This window comes from Falco punctatus, assembly GCF_963210335.1.
Source record: "Falco punctatus genome assembly, chromosome: 1".
Lineage (NCBI taxonomy): Eukaryota > Metazoa > Chordata > Aves > Falconiformes > Falconidae > Falco > Falco punctatus.
Window position 1 is genome coordinate 83,064,869 of NC_137580.1, and position 15,405 is coordinate 83,080,273.

The 15,405-nt window shown below is 36.1% G+C and overlaps 1 protein-coding gene across 6 annotated transcripts in view; it reads left to right on the top strand.

The window, feature by feature from the left end:
* Positions 1 to 725: 725 nt before the first annotated feature.
* LOC308069638 (palladin-like) overlaps positions 726 to 15,405 on the top strand; it is a 148,080-nt gene continuing 133,400 nt past the window's right edge. For 2 of the 6 annotated variants that reach the window (XM_080402284.1, XM_080402289.1), the window contains exon 1: positions 4,184 to 4,845. The gene's annotated coding sequence lies outside the window, so the exon portion shown is untranslated. Of the gene's footprint in view, positions 5,023 to 7,834; positions 7,936 to 15,405 lie in introns of all 6 variants that reach the window. The other 4 variants (XM_080402285.1, XM_080402287.1, XM_080402288.1 and 1 more) reach the window with 4 other exon arrangements.

Below are 15,405 nucleotides of genomic sequence, written 5' to 3' on the forward strand. Positions count from 1 at the left end.
GCATGAAATAAAATTAAGAAAAGAAAAAAAGGAGAGAGTAGGGGCATAATTAGGGAGCATTCACACTGAAAATTACATTACAAGAGTTGCAACAATTTTTAGGTGTAGTTTGATATTTTCTACAACCAAAATTCAACACCTTTCTCTAGCCCTATTTCTTAAAAAACTCTTAAAAAAAAAAAGATTTATCATTTCTTATGAAAGGAGTGTAAATTTCTTTAATAGCTTTCAAAGCATTCACATATTTTTCATATGTATTTGTGACTCTTCAATTCTGACTGAGAATATCTGCACTATCCAGAAAGAAGTACTTGGGTTTTTGCTTTCTGACGGAATTTAATGGATAATCATGACCCATTTCCACACTCTAGGTTTGTATGTTCTCTCAACGAGAGAATGAATGTGAATTAAAACTGCAGATAAATAGATGCATCAGAGAAGGCATGAGATTCTCAGACTCTCTGGCAATTAAGAATAATTCCCATGAGCCACAGCCTCAAGCAGAATTTCCCCAGTGTATGAATTATATGGACAATGCATGAGTTAAACAAGTGGATGAGTTGAGTTTTAGAAATGTTTGGTTCCCCTTATCTCCACCCTACCATTATCCTAGTTCATGCATCCCTTTAAGGTGTTTTTACATTTAATCGCTCAGCAATTTCACTGGAACCTATTTCAGGGCTGATGATTATATACTTTCCCTGAGATTACAATGGATTCAATGAACAAACAAAAGTAGATGATTTTTCAACTCTTTGAACAAATACTTCAGCTATTTGGTTTGTTTGGGCTTGGGATTCCTGCATGTATCACCCCTAAAAGTAAACAAATTTTCATTGAAATCAAATGCAGCAACTGATTTGGAAAGTAATAGATACTAAAACCGTTCTTGGGCTTTTCAATCTTTGGGGGATTCCTGTTGGCATCTAAATGAGAGACGCATACTCTACAAGATTCCTACATTCTTCTCGTGCTCTGGGATATCATTCATGTGGTTTGACTGCTTTCAGGCTTAAGTGCAGATGAGGAGGATTTTTATTTGTGTAACTAAAAAATATGTATTTCTATCAGTTTATGTTATGATGCAGCTATAAAATATTTGGAAAACCAAACTTGTCTGAACACATACTGTCAGTATGATACAGATACTAATCTTGAGGTCATTCTGCTCGATGCTGTAGCTTGTAGGTACTGTTGATTTTAATAGCTATTGGGTTTGAAAAGCTTGTGATTTCTTTGAAACTTCAGTTTAGGTATATTAATTCTGACCTTGAGCTGTGTGGAAGACATCTCATAAATTAACTTATTCTGAGTTATCAGAACACATCCCTTCATATACACAGCTTATATGGCTATTTCTATTATCTTGTTCTTCTGCATCTTTATTGCTTATGTAAAAGTGAATTAACAATATTTTTAAATAGAAACACTGGAGACACCAAAGACAGAATTATGTTTATTCTTTTTTCTTTCAAATAAGAAAGTTCTCATGCAAGGAAAGCATTATGAAAATTTTTATTCCCTCTGATTTAGATTACATTTTCTGTAAAAGTTTATTCAAAATTATTGAAGAAGGAGGAAGTTCTATTTCTCTTAAATAAATACTAACTTACATTATTCCTCCAAGAGACAGAGAAGACTTTGGAACTGCACACGAAGTCTCACTTTCAAAATTGTCTAAATGTTCTTCAGGGCCTTTTGAGAATGAAATGTTGACATTAAATAATTTCAGAACATGCGAATACTTCACACATCATCTTTACAGAGAAAAAGCTCCTCTATAAACCTATGCCACAGAAACACTTCTGCTTTTTAAAAGAACAAAAGTGAAGAGGGCAAAGGAGATCAGGAAAGAGCATGCTGTGGGTCAGTAGTCACAGAAACCACGGAGAGGCTGTATGGATAGTAAAAGCAAAACCTTTACATGATCAAAGATACACTCAACATAGGTTTGAACAATTAAGGTATATAGATACTAAAAGGAAAATGGTTAAATTGGGAAAATACAAACTGCCTGACCTCGTGTTGTACCTTTTTGCATTTTTCACAAGTTTTGTGTCTTCTATTAGATTATAACCCTTGTCTTGCAAGTGCTCCCTGTTTTCAAACACTTTGTGACCTTTACGGCTGAATGCCAAATTTACATAGGCTATATTGGGAACACATTTGTGTGTACAGAATACAAGACACTGAAGTTGTTATAATGGCCCAATTTACTGAGCTTGTGTCTAGTAAGCTCCAAGAAGTGAGTAAAATTTAATTTTTGTCCTTAATAAATGGTTATTATTATGTTATACTATTATTCTGGGGAGGAAAAAAAATGAAACATTGCTTCTTCATGCAAACAGTCCAGAAGAGTCTGCCATAACCTCTCTGAATGGGCCTTACCATATAGTGATACGAGAAAATCCTGCTTTGACTTTTGAGAAGCTAGTCAACTCTGACATTACTTTGAACTCTTTGATCTTTTAAATCTGTATTATTTTTCACAGATTATAACGTCTGATGTGTTTATCTAATGCTTCAGAAATTACTATAGCTGTCCTGTCTGACCAGCAACCAGTTTATGATGGCTATATCTTACCAGTCAAACTGTAATGAGAATGAGCATTCAGGGAAAGAAAGTAAAACATATATCTTTTCATTTCCTTCCTTACTTAACTGTAAATGAGAACAGTTGGAAAACAAACTGAATTCTGATAAGTATTCATCAGAATTTGAAACTTGCAGCTGATTTGCTTGGAGGCAGAAAATAAGACATGTTAACTTAAAGCAAATCAGCTGCAAATTAGCAAATATACAGTTGTCATAAGTTTCCAAAATGTGATAGGGTTACATTATATTTAGTTAAATAACAACAATATTAGTGTAGTAATCATTTATGCAACTGAGACCCCTGAAAAATTCAATCTATTAGTTCATTAAGTACACAATAACAAATAATTCCAGGTATTTGTATGTGCCTCATGTCTTTGTCACCTATATAGACATCAGAGAATAACAAGAATGTTATATCTATGCTAGTAATGATTTGTTTGATGCATAAATGTTGTGGAATATCAGCTACTGAACTACTCAACCTTACTTTATCATATCTTTTGAATTTTTGGTTGTCTGGGTTTCAAATTTTCCTGAAAGCAGCATCACAGTTTTGGGTCTGTTTATGACAGCAGTGTTCAGACAGAGGAAAGCAGGTGACAGCTCCCCATGACTTTTTTTGCTTGCTTGCTCTTTTTGTGTTTATGTTGTAACTTTATGCTTTTGCAGATTTTATATTCTTTCAGGCCTGTGCTGTTCCATAATAGCAAAACAAATACAAATGTCTGGACTAAGACTAGGTTTTGGACTAACTTGTTTTGTCTGGAGATTCAGTTGCAAATGAAACTAAATGTGGGCTTATTGTTATCTACTCAAAGTGTATGTTTTTTAAATTAGAACTGTAATTAGCCAATTCAGCAGATTCAGTGCAGCTGATATTCTAGATGGGATGAGGTGTGGACTAAAAGCCCTTAGGTACTCTTATCTGTTCTTGATCTTTTCTTTCGTGTGAAATTTGTCAGGTTAAATTTGGGCTGGCAAACCTCAAGACAGCAAAAACGAAGCTCAGTAATGCTACCAAGGAGTAAGGTACCCACAGAAAAGTACATCACAGCAGGGCTCAGTGGACTTCCTGATACAGAACTTGGATTTACTGTAACTTTTATGGCCTTAAAATATATTGAAATTCAGTCTCTAGTGAATATGCAGGAAGGCAAACTTAAATCATCACAACTTCCTTTCATTCCAGATGGTTTCTATAGGTTTCTGAAATTTACCTTCAACATAGAATGTATTTGTAGTTTTAAAATATATCATAACAATTCTTTTTGCTGATAGCTTTGGAAAAACACTGTAATTTCTTTAATGTAATTGTAATGTAGGGAATTGTATTATATAGGTTCTATAAAACCTAAGCTCCTATACAAAGCTCCATTAGTCTTACTAAAGGATAAAAAATTGTAGGTCCAGACAAAGTATTCTGATTATTCAGGAAATCCTAATTTTTTGTTGTTGTTCTGAGGGGTTTTCTTGTTTGTGTTGTGTTGAGGGTGTTGATTTTCTTATTAACAGAGAGTACTCTTCTGAATGTGGAATTTGTTTATGAAAATTTCTGAAAAAAGAGGGTGAGATTTTTATATCCTATTTCTGCATTATATTGTAAACTTGCAACATTTGCTGTTTTAAAAATCAACTTTAAGCAGTATCTAGCAATACCTGGGGCTGGAATTTAAGAACTTCTGCAAAGGCAGATGTGATGCTATTTTTTCTGACACAGTAAACTTCAATAGTAGTTTCTGTTTTTTCTCTCCAGTTTGCGAACTAACGCACACAGTGTGAAAGGCACTGTGGCTTCAGCATTATCAAGTAGATTGGTACTAAATCATGCGTTTCATGACGTGTACTTCTAGAGCTCCTCAGTTACAGTTTAGTAGTGCAATCAAATGAGCTGCAAGTCACATTGGAATTTTTTCTCTACTTCTCTTGAGATCAGAATCTTAGGGTAGAGACACTCTCAGTACATGCGATAAGAGGAGAGAAGGAGGGGAGACGGATCGCTACATTACTTCCTTCATGCTATTTTTGGATATGACTAGCATTCCTCCCCTTACACACACCCTCTTTTTTCCCCAGCCCCCATCTCTTACATCCATTACAAGCTCATACAAACACTCTCACGTACTCTGAAGCAAAAGCAAGAGCAACAGTTGGACTGAAGCCAGAAGACTTAAACTCTGCTTCCTCATTGCCAGCAGGCTTTGTTCTTTGGAATCAGTCAGAACTAGGAAGAAGTCTTCATTGCCGATTGTGAGTGGCTGGAATTTGGCAGCTCAGCTGTCTTAATTTTTTCTGTGCTTTTCTGCAAACTAGGCTGAATTTAGAGCAGCAAAGATAAGAGCTGGGGATAGTCAAGAAATAAAGGATCCAGAGACCATCAGATATCAGCTTCTTTGTGGGGGGTGGGGGCCCAACTGTTCTGCAACGGTAAGTGGCGGCATTAAATGTGTATAAAGATGCAAGAAACAATAAGGTGTTTTAGCTGTTCTACTACAATAGAGGAGGGGGGAAAAGTATGTGAGTGAATATACAGTGTGTGCTCAGTTAGAGTGGTCTTGGAACAGTGCCTAGCAGTAAAATGTTCCTCATTTCTCTGTTTCCAAAAAGCACTGTAAGAATGTATGTATTTTAGCAAAATTCCTAAGTACCTGTATAATTCCGGAAAGTTTTCCAAATGGCTTTATTATCAGGTTTTCTGCAAGTCTGTTTTGCTTTGAACCATGTGCAGTATAGAGTAAATTTAACAGTAGAGTAACCCATTTGTTTTAAGTGCAAGAGCAGAACCTGGGAAGTAAATATCTTCCATCATAGAGGATACAAATAGAACTAAAGTTCAGGAGGATGGAGGAGTGAAAAGGGATGAGATGCTTCCTAAGACTGTTTAGGTTATATGAACCCAAAATAAACTTTTTTAAAAATTATTGGCATTCATTCAGAGCACACACACCCCCTCCTCCCCTCCCCTGCATTAGGAGCTGAGTGAATCTGGTTTTAAAAGCAAACTAGGGCATGCAAGCTAATGTACAGTGGAAAAGAGTGTATGCTTGGATGAATGATTCTGAGATAACAGGAACTGCAAAAAGAAACTTAGTTTTTCAGTAAGCAAAATTATTTAGCTGTTCTTGCCTTATGAAAGTGTTAACTGCTGCCTTTTAAGTTTACTGGCAGAATGGATTGCTTTATTAACAAGGACCTTTTTTTTTTCCACCTTCCTGTCTTGTCTTTTCTAGGAAGAGTTTTGTAATGATTGTCACAGTGGCAGGTTAATCCAAATGCCTTGCTTTCAGAAATGCCATCTAGCTGTCAAAGGAAATTCACTCTAGGGACCCATTTGTTTTAAAGCTACTGATAAGCTTTTCTGTCAGCATGCTATTATGTCTTCCTACCAGCATGCTATTATGTCTTGCTACCTAGGTTATCTTAATAAAGTGATAAATAAGAAACCCTTGAAATCCAAAACTTCAAATGTTTAATAGATTTGACGAAGGGGGAAAGACCAGGTGAATGAATGTACTTATGTACTTTAAAACAAACAAAAAAACATTACTGGGACAACAGACCTGAAAAGAGGAAAGCTTTCCTTTCCCTTCCCTTAACTCTGGCTTCATCAGCTACTTCAAGCAGTTATTCCAGTATTTTGTGTTGAAAAAGTGAGCAGTCCCTTCACCCTAACCCCTTATTAACTGCTGATTATCAAGGATTTGTGAAGGTGAATCTAGTCGCATGAAAAATATGCTGAATGAGCAAATGGGTGATTGTGCGAAGTATAGGAGGCACAGTCAATTAGCTGTTCATTTGAGGCCTGTAAATCTGTTTTTTCTAATTCAAAAAATCATTACCAAAACTCCCATTCTGACTTTCACCCTCCGTTTGGAAGAATACTCTGCTTGGTGTGGTAATTTGTAAAAATGACCTGCTAAATTCTGTTATTATGGCATGACTGCAAAGCAGGGCTCAACAGGATAGTGTGCAGTATGTTAGGATGTTGAGGATGTTTACTACACATTTTGTTTGTCATGTACTAAGGCACTTCTTTCTATAGCAGTTACTAGCTCTATTTATGGCAAGTTATTCACTGAACTGGAATTGCACACTAGAACTAGCAAAGATTCTTTTTCAGAGCTAAAAATGGAACAGTGTTTTCCCGAGTCGGGCTCCCCCCTGCTGATGGCACCATGTCAGGTTGCCTCAGCAGCTGCTTTCAGTTTCACAATTTACATGGGTGCTATAATGACGTTTTTTCTCATTGATGTGGTGGAAAAATCTGACATCTTTATGCTGTTTTCCCTGCTTTGATATGTTAAAGCGTATTTTCTACTGACTGTGAGGTTTGGCAATGAGTGCTGAGCTCAGATGGGTCTGTACCAAAACCCCTGGATTCCAACATCCATGAAGTATGAGAAGGTTAATATAATAACTGGATCCAAACGTCTTGGCTCTGGCCTATTCCTGTTTTAGATGCACATCACTTCGGCCACATGTTTAAATTGTTTTTTGAGGTGATTAAGACTGAAAGAAATCTTGCAGGCTGCAGACTAGACTTTTAAAGAGGAAGTGGCATTTAAGAATCTTACAGTTAAAAAAAGCTTGCTCATTTGCTGCTTAAACTTGACTTTTAAGAGGCCCCAAGGAATTACATTCCTTTTCCTCTATTATAACTTCAGATGTAAGTAATATTTTGGAACTCTTTCTGAGATGTGCTGAGAAAGCTAAGGTGCTTTGTGCTTGTCATTCCTACTTGCTCAAGTGGAGCAGTGGAGAAAGCTACATCCAGGTAATACAAGTACCTCAAAGCGTTACTTTGATCCTAAGTGATCTGTCTGTAAGTTTTTAACAAAGTGCCTTATCCATACGCATCTATGCAAAAAATTGTGGTAGCCCATGGTAAAAAACACTGTAACTCAGTGTAAGGGGATGCACAGATTGTTACTGAAATCATAGTTATTCTGCTCTTTTAATTGATAAGCTTCTCCAAGTCTGGCTAGCTTAATGGATTCAATGGCTCTCTGTGAATGCAATTGCACATTTATCTGCCAGCTGCCTGTGGTATCTCTGCTTCAGCAAGGAAAGCTGTTCTTGTGCTGTGTTGGCTCATTGTGGTTTGTGGCACACACAACTGATTTATTAAGCAGTAGTTGCATTTTTCCCTTTTTTCCTTGAATGATTGAACTGTGATGTCACTCTTTGTCTTGGCTTTAACCTTTTAAAGAATTTTTTGTTGTTGTTTTTTTTTCTGCAGACTATTCTCTTAACAACTAGGGAAGTGGGAAATATCCCAATGTTCATTGCAGAGCAACTCTGTCTACCCCAGCACATTCCAGGGCCACCGAATCATTTGTGGTGAGAGTGATTCAGATCTGGTTAAGATGATTTAAAAGAAAGGTTATGGGCATACTGCAGTTGTGCATTTAAGAAAATACAGAGAGTATTTTACTGCCTGATTGAGACCACATGGCTCCAACTTAGACTTTTTTTTAACATGGAAATTGTTGGCTGGATGTACTCAAACGATTTTTTTTTTTAATTGCCTAGAGGCTAAGAGTTGGGATCATAGCATTTAGTGGTAAGGTCAGGGTTAAAACAAACAGTTTTTAATGTTCTTTTGAATAAAAAGATAAATGGCTTCTTTGAATATTTTGCATAGAATACAAGCGTGCCTCTCTTAAATGAGAGCAAATGGATCTCAGGAATTCTTTTGGACATTACAGGGGAATTTGTGACCTGATTCGAGAGAGGGGGAGAAGGAGATGAGGGAAGATTTCCCTGTCATAAATCACAGTAAATATGTTCCATTCCAAATACGTTACGGAAAGTATGAAAAGTAAAAAGGAAGGACAATGCCCTTTTTGATTGTATACAGTTTAATTACTTGCTTTCAAAGTTAGCATTTTGGGCTGCTCTTAAAAGGAGTGAAAAGTTTATATTATTAAACACTTTATTAAAATGTTGTAATTATCTAGAACAAAGTATATCCTTAATCTGAAGGATGAGATTGTAATAATCTATATCGTAGGTACTTTGTACTATGATATTCTTTTTATGCCTATTGTTTATTCTGAGATAGATACTTTTAATAAAACCTTGTTCTTCTCTCAGTACTCTCGTAGTTCTTTCTTCTCCATTATATCCTTTCTCCCATAAACTGATGCATAGCATTTGATATAAGGTTTTCACACAAATCTCCCTCAAATGTGAGTATTTTATTATGAATATATTTTATACAGATACTTTCTAAATGGGGAAAAAAGTCCATGGAGTTTCAAATTTAGAAAACAGATCAATATTTATAGCATTGAAAAATACTGTTTATTCTTGCCTCTGGTTGGAACATGAAGAAAATTCCAACTGCAGTTCTGCATACATGGTAACTTCTCTAGAAATAATCTGTTAGTATTGTTTTACAGCAGCAATTGCAATAAACAACAGTTACAAGCTTTTTCCTATCTTTAAGTATTGGGTTAGTAAATTTAGCTGGCAGAAACTGGGAAAGAAAGCCAAAAGAGAATAATCAGTCATATAGTTGTGTACATCCTTTTGGACTAGTTTCTTGCTTAACATTACTTCTCTAATTTCCAAGACAGATGTGAACTTTGTTCTTCACTAAAAAAAAGGATAAAAACTAAAACAAACCCAACCTTTAACCAGGGTTCATGAATCATGGTTAGTTAATTTCTGCCTCACATAAACTACAATGTAAATGTTTAAAAGTTATTTGGAGATTTTTTGTAATTGTGAAGTGCACAGTGCGGATGGGAAAGCTATTAGTATTTCTGAATAACTGTGAGAACTAATCAGAAATCAAAATGTATACTACAGCACCTTAACTTTCCTGCCTCTGATAAGTTAAAGTGTTGTGTCAATGTACAGTTTTACTGTGTTAATGTAAATGAGATATGTAAATTATGTAGATATAACTGGAATTGGTATTATCCTAGACAATCCTAACTGTAATGTGGATAAAACAGTACAGTTTTTCTACCACCACCACCACCCCCCTCCAAAAAAAGGAAGCATGATCTTTATGGTGCTCAGTATGTAAAGGCATCTTGTGCCAGAAGTCTGACAAATTCCAGGGCCTCTCAGTGCTTTAAGGATTGAGTGAAGCAGAGGTGGTAAGATTCTGCTGCATAGTATAGGTGGGAATATCCCTGTGTCTTCATATAAAGACCAGAATATTCTGTTCTTTGAGACACCTCTAGGCCAGCTTTGATAGGTCCGCTGAGGGTATGCAGGTATTAATCTGTAACTAGATTGACATTTGTCATTCTTCCCAAATGTAATGACTATTTACATGGCTTTCCTGACTGTAATGCTGGAGCAACCTGCATTGCACTGCTCCTATGTGAAATAGATCTCCTCTCTTTAGTTTTTCAAACAGCCGAAGAGGCATGATGGAAGAGGGCTGGAAATAAGGATCAAGGAATTCCAGGATTTACATGGGCCGCAGCAAGCCTATATAAATTCTAGTAATTGCAAAAAAGACACCTCAAAGCAGTCTTGGGCGTTGACCTTCAGCCTGCTGGATTCCTCTGGAACTTCTGATTTTTCCAATAAAACCAGCTTTTGGTACTGTTTCATATTTCAGTTTTCATAATGGTTGTGAAAAATACACATGGTATGCTTTGAGGCATACAAACGCAATACAAATACTAAACTAGGGTGTATTGGTAGGTGGGAAGAATCGTGGAAGTGAATGTTAGGATCAAGCGGGCACTGGCCATAGCTATGCTGATAGTAACCAAAGCACAAAGCAAGGGTACATGCATGCTTTTGGATCATACTGTATTGACAGCTGGCAACCATGGATATAAGCTTGTCTGGTAAGGCTGAAACCAAAGTCTCAAGTGACAGTCAAGCTGTGTCTTGCAGCTAGTGAGAGAGTGTAAAGGTGCTTTAACTGATACCTGAACAGACAGCAGAAGTTAATCAATTAGGAAAAGGTGATGCCTAGTCCTCAGGTTTAGGTGGTGGTTGTAATCCTGCTCTAAAGAGTCCTTGTGGGTTTTGAAATGCGCAATAATGGAGCAGTTAACCCTAATGACAGGTATTTATTTGCATAAACCAAGTAAATAGGTCAGATTTTGCCTGTACTATGTGATTTCTGTAAAGGGATGCTGTGTATAAGGATGCTGAGGAAATGGTGCCGTACATTTTGCTGCCTTGGTAGAACTGAGGTTCTGAAGACAGACAATTTTGCTTCCCCACACTTTCCTTCCTTTTATCTGCTGTTTCAACTAGACCCTTTCACACAGTACACTCTAAATCTGTCCTATGACACCACAGATGGTATCTGGGAGTACAAAGTCTTGAACCTTACTTTAGCTCTTTTAATGGGTAGTTTCTTGCGATGTCTGTAATTGTACTTACCTCCAAGTTAGGATATAAGGAAATAGCATGCCAAAGAAAAGTAGTTACTTGTAAAGATGACAGCTGTTACATAGAGATCAAGCTGGTTTGTTGTTTTTTTTTCCTACCAGCAACTGTGAAAAATGTGTTTGATAATTTTACATTAGGAATCAGAATAAGTATAATCATCATCGCTGATGTATTGTTTTGCTAGTTAATGTTGGAAATTAGTTCAGAAAGCTTCCAGTTTCAGTCCAGACCAGTAGGCTTAGAAACTATTTAACATGTTACAAAAGTGGGTTGGCAAAGTGTCTGAATTGTTCGCTGTATTGCAATGATTATACAGCTGACCTCAGATCTAGCTTTAATAATTTCCTCTCCTGAATTTCTATGTAAATAGTTTTCTCAACATTTTCCAGTTGTCCTTATGTAAAGAAAGTGGTCAATGTTGCTGAGTCGGAATAAACAAATTAAAAAATGCATGCAAGATAGCATGAATTAGCTGCATGGATGTAGCAGTATTCAGCCTATTTGGGAAAGACTTCATCCCTAAGTTAAGAACAACATTTGACAAAAAAAGTAACCATTTAAAAATAGTACAAATTAGCTCCGTTATTTCTAGGACTTGATTATTTAACTCCTTTTGGCTTCTGGTATGTCAAGCAAACGTGAAAGGAAAAATTCAAAAGTAATAAAACTTAAGAAAACACTATATGGGAAGATAAGTATGAAAATTGAACTTGAATGATCAGAATTTCTGCTTTTGCTCACTATTTCAGGCATTACTAAAGAAAAACATTCAAAACTCAAAATTGTCAGGACCCCAAAACAGCAGAATAGTCTCTATTTACAAAATTCTGATTTTATTTATGAAAAAAGAAAATGTTAGGAAATTGTTGGTTATAAAAAGCAAACAAACAAACAGGACCCAAAGAACCAGAGTTAAGTGGTTACTAGTGATTTTTTTTTTTTTTTTTTTTTTTTCTTTTTTTTTGTAAAAAACAGAAGGTATGTGAATTTTTTTTCTGAGATTTTGTATATACATTGTCGGGTACCTTACAGAAACACAGAAAAAACACATTTAATTTTCCTGATAGTCCTGAGGGCACTTGCATGAGGATTTTGTGTTAAGCTTGCGAGATAAAAATTGTGATGATCACTGTAATAAATGATTACATAGAGCTTTAAGCCATGTGCCACCAGCTTCAGCTAAACCATGTTTTAACTATATGATTGCTGCTTTTGTGGTCTGTAAATACATGAAACAGACTCAACTGTTGCAACTGTCTGTGAATACAGGTCATCCTAATCTTGAATGCTTCAGTGATGGCAGTTTCCTCTGTTGCCATCCCGTCCATTCAAGACTTGCTGCTAATATTGAAAACCATAGTGGAGCGCTGAGGTGATTGTTCTTGACAAAGAAGACACTGCAGAATGATGCCGATCTCTGCAGCTGAGCCACTGTCTAAATTTGGTTGCTGTCATACTTAATGCAAGGCACGGACAAAACTGCTGACAGCTTGCTTTCTTCGTTCTCAGCTACTAAATTGCTGACCTGACCTGTATGAATCAAGTATTTTAACTTCCAGTAAACAAAGTTATATTTACTGACTCTGGCTCAGAAGTAACTGGAAGTAAGAAAAAGGGAGATGATAGTAGGAACAGTATCCATATAAGAATAAACAGTTTTGTATTAGTTATATATGGTTTCATTTTGTTTTTAATCTGGTCTGGTTTAGTTTATTTAGCTCATTTTTAGTTTAACTAGTTTAGCTAATGTGCAGATGCAAATGAAAAGGTTTATCTATTTAGTAACAATAACGTAGATAACTGCCTTCTGTAGGCATCATTTAATTGTGCCTACAAAAAACATGGTGATTGCAATGTATGTCACAATTGATTTAATAACTTTCTACCTTTCATAACTCCAGCAAGATGTCTGCCAATTTTGAAGGTAAGCCTACAAGTGCCACAGTTGCCACTTCCATGTTTTCAGTATGAATTAGGCTACACACAGTGGATGGAGGTTTCTTTTTACTTATTGTTGATTTGCAAGTTATTAAGGTTTCATCATGGAATGTTGTTGGGTTTTTTTCTGTGGACTAGAGTGATTGATTTACAATACTTCTTAGCTTCTTCCTCTTTTTAAGTATTATGGTTTTCAGAAGTATTATTGCTTCATCTGAAATGTGTGTTGCCAGCCATGAACTTGCCACTCACTCACTCACCACAATCTTATTAAATGCAGTCTGTCTTATGTACAGAATTTAAGCTGCATAAATGCTATGTTATCCTTACAACTCTCCAACTTCTTTACTTTTAACTCTTTACAGTCCTTCTGGAAGATTATACCTGGCAGTTCTGTAAGAGGTTTCCCTTCCCATGTAAGAAAAATAATGACAGCATGCTAGTTCAAAATCTGTTTCTGGTCAAAGAATATAGTTATAATGGATAGCTAAGAGCAGCATTTAATTTCTAGACAATATGTATTCCATTTCAGCCAGAAAAGCTGTTATGTTAATCCTACAAGCCTCAATAGTTCTTTGGGTCTAAAAAATGTTTGGTTTTACATCTTATTATTAAATACTTGCTTTTTTAACCTGCTGTAACTGTCTTCACTGCTTTGAATTTCCTTTCTCTTCTTCCCTTCCATGATCATGTTAATTTCCTATCAAATACCAGAAGTGGTAACTTGATGTAAGCTTAGGTCTGCATAAGCCAAGTGATGGTATCTGCAATGTAAGTGAACAGTCATTTAGTGTGTGCACTAGAGACTTTGGTGCATATACTGCCCTCAGAGTTGATGGAAGGTGGTCACATAAAATCCTTCTGCAACATAAGGCAAACAGACCCCTAAGAATGAAGCTCCAGTATTTCATGGCCACACAGTGCTGTGTAGTAACTTAAATCAGTCTCTTAATTCCCAGCTACTAGCTTTTTAAAAGGTGAATAATAAACTTTTGGCTAACAATCCATCTGGTAACACAAAGTCAGAACCTGCTTTGATTCTTGAGACCTGCTTAGTGCATGGAAGGTGGTCTTAGAGTTAAGACAGTGGAAACTGAGTTCAGAGCTGGCTCTTAACTTTCTTGGGTGACAGTGGGCAAAGTGCTTAACTTCAATTTCTCAATAATAAAACATATTTAATAATCTCATGTTCAATTATAGTTTCAGTGCTCAAAGTCCTATTCATTGAGCTTTTCTTCAGAGAAACGTTTTTATTCAGCTACCTTATATATGAAAACATTCATTGTGCAATTGCCGATATTCACTGTAGATGAGTGGAAACTGTTGTTCTGAACCATTAGATCCTGTCTAGACTGTTGTTACCAGGTGGCTCAATGCCTATATTCAGTAAGATGTGCCATGTGCTAGACACTCTGGAAAATTATGGTGAATGTTCTTACTGAAAATACACATGAGGGCTTGCCTAACCTAACAGAATGGGAAAAAATGGATGAGGGGAAGGAAAGGTGGAATAAAATGAGGGAGACATAACTACGCTTCTCTAGTTGGCTCTTCCAGCATACTGAAGCTGGGAACGGTCCATATGAAACCAGGAATGTTATCTCTAATACCATATGTATGTTTTTTCTGAAGCACTAAACTCCAACTGTGGTCTCATATGCTTCCCCTGCTACTGACTCTTAGTACAGAGCTGGCTGCATTTGGAGACTACTTTTTTAAATGTATGTGTTATCTTTCTGTAACTTCATTTAAACAAGTATTTAGGGATGTTCAATAGAAAATAAAATAGGCAGAGTTTTCTGGATTATCTTTGGAATCAAATTTTATGAATTTGTATGTATGTATTTGCATGTGTGGCAAAGGGTTCCTTTAGCCGCAGGGTGAAAAATATGGAACAACATCTCTGCTTTGGAAAACTAATATTCTGATTTTTTGGGGAAGAGATTATAATCTTTGCATGAAACAAAACGGCAAATCAATCAATTTCTGCTGGCATAAGTACAGACACGAGCAGAAGGGATCTGCTTGACTTGCTGACAAATGAATTAGTGGAACAATCTGAAATACAGGTAACGTCTACCACACTTTGTCTTCGGGGTAGGATGTTCCAGGCCCAAGAAGGAAGTTGTACGAAACCAGTCAATTTAATTACCTGTCAGAAAGGAAGAAATTATTGCTCAGTGTCTAGCATTTCATGCCCTAAAACTATGGGGGCTCCTATGTGGTAGCTAGTTAAATGCAAAAAGTGTGTGTTTCAGGTGCTGGGTTTTTTCTTGTGTTCATTGCTTAATTCTGTATAGAGTGTTTTAGTTCTGTGATAATCCTCTGAGATTGCATATATATACACACACACATATATATAAAATGAATTACTTTAAAAAATAAATGAAAGCATCTACAATAATATTAGGGATAGAATTGCAGAGTCAGCTATTAAATTTTTATGACTGTGCTTCCTCATTCTTCACATTTATAAACTGTTCTGTCTTTGTACTT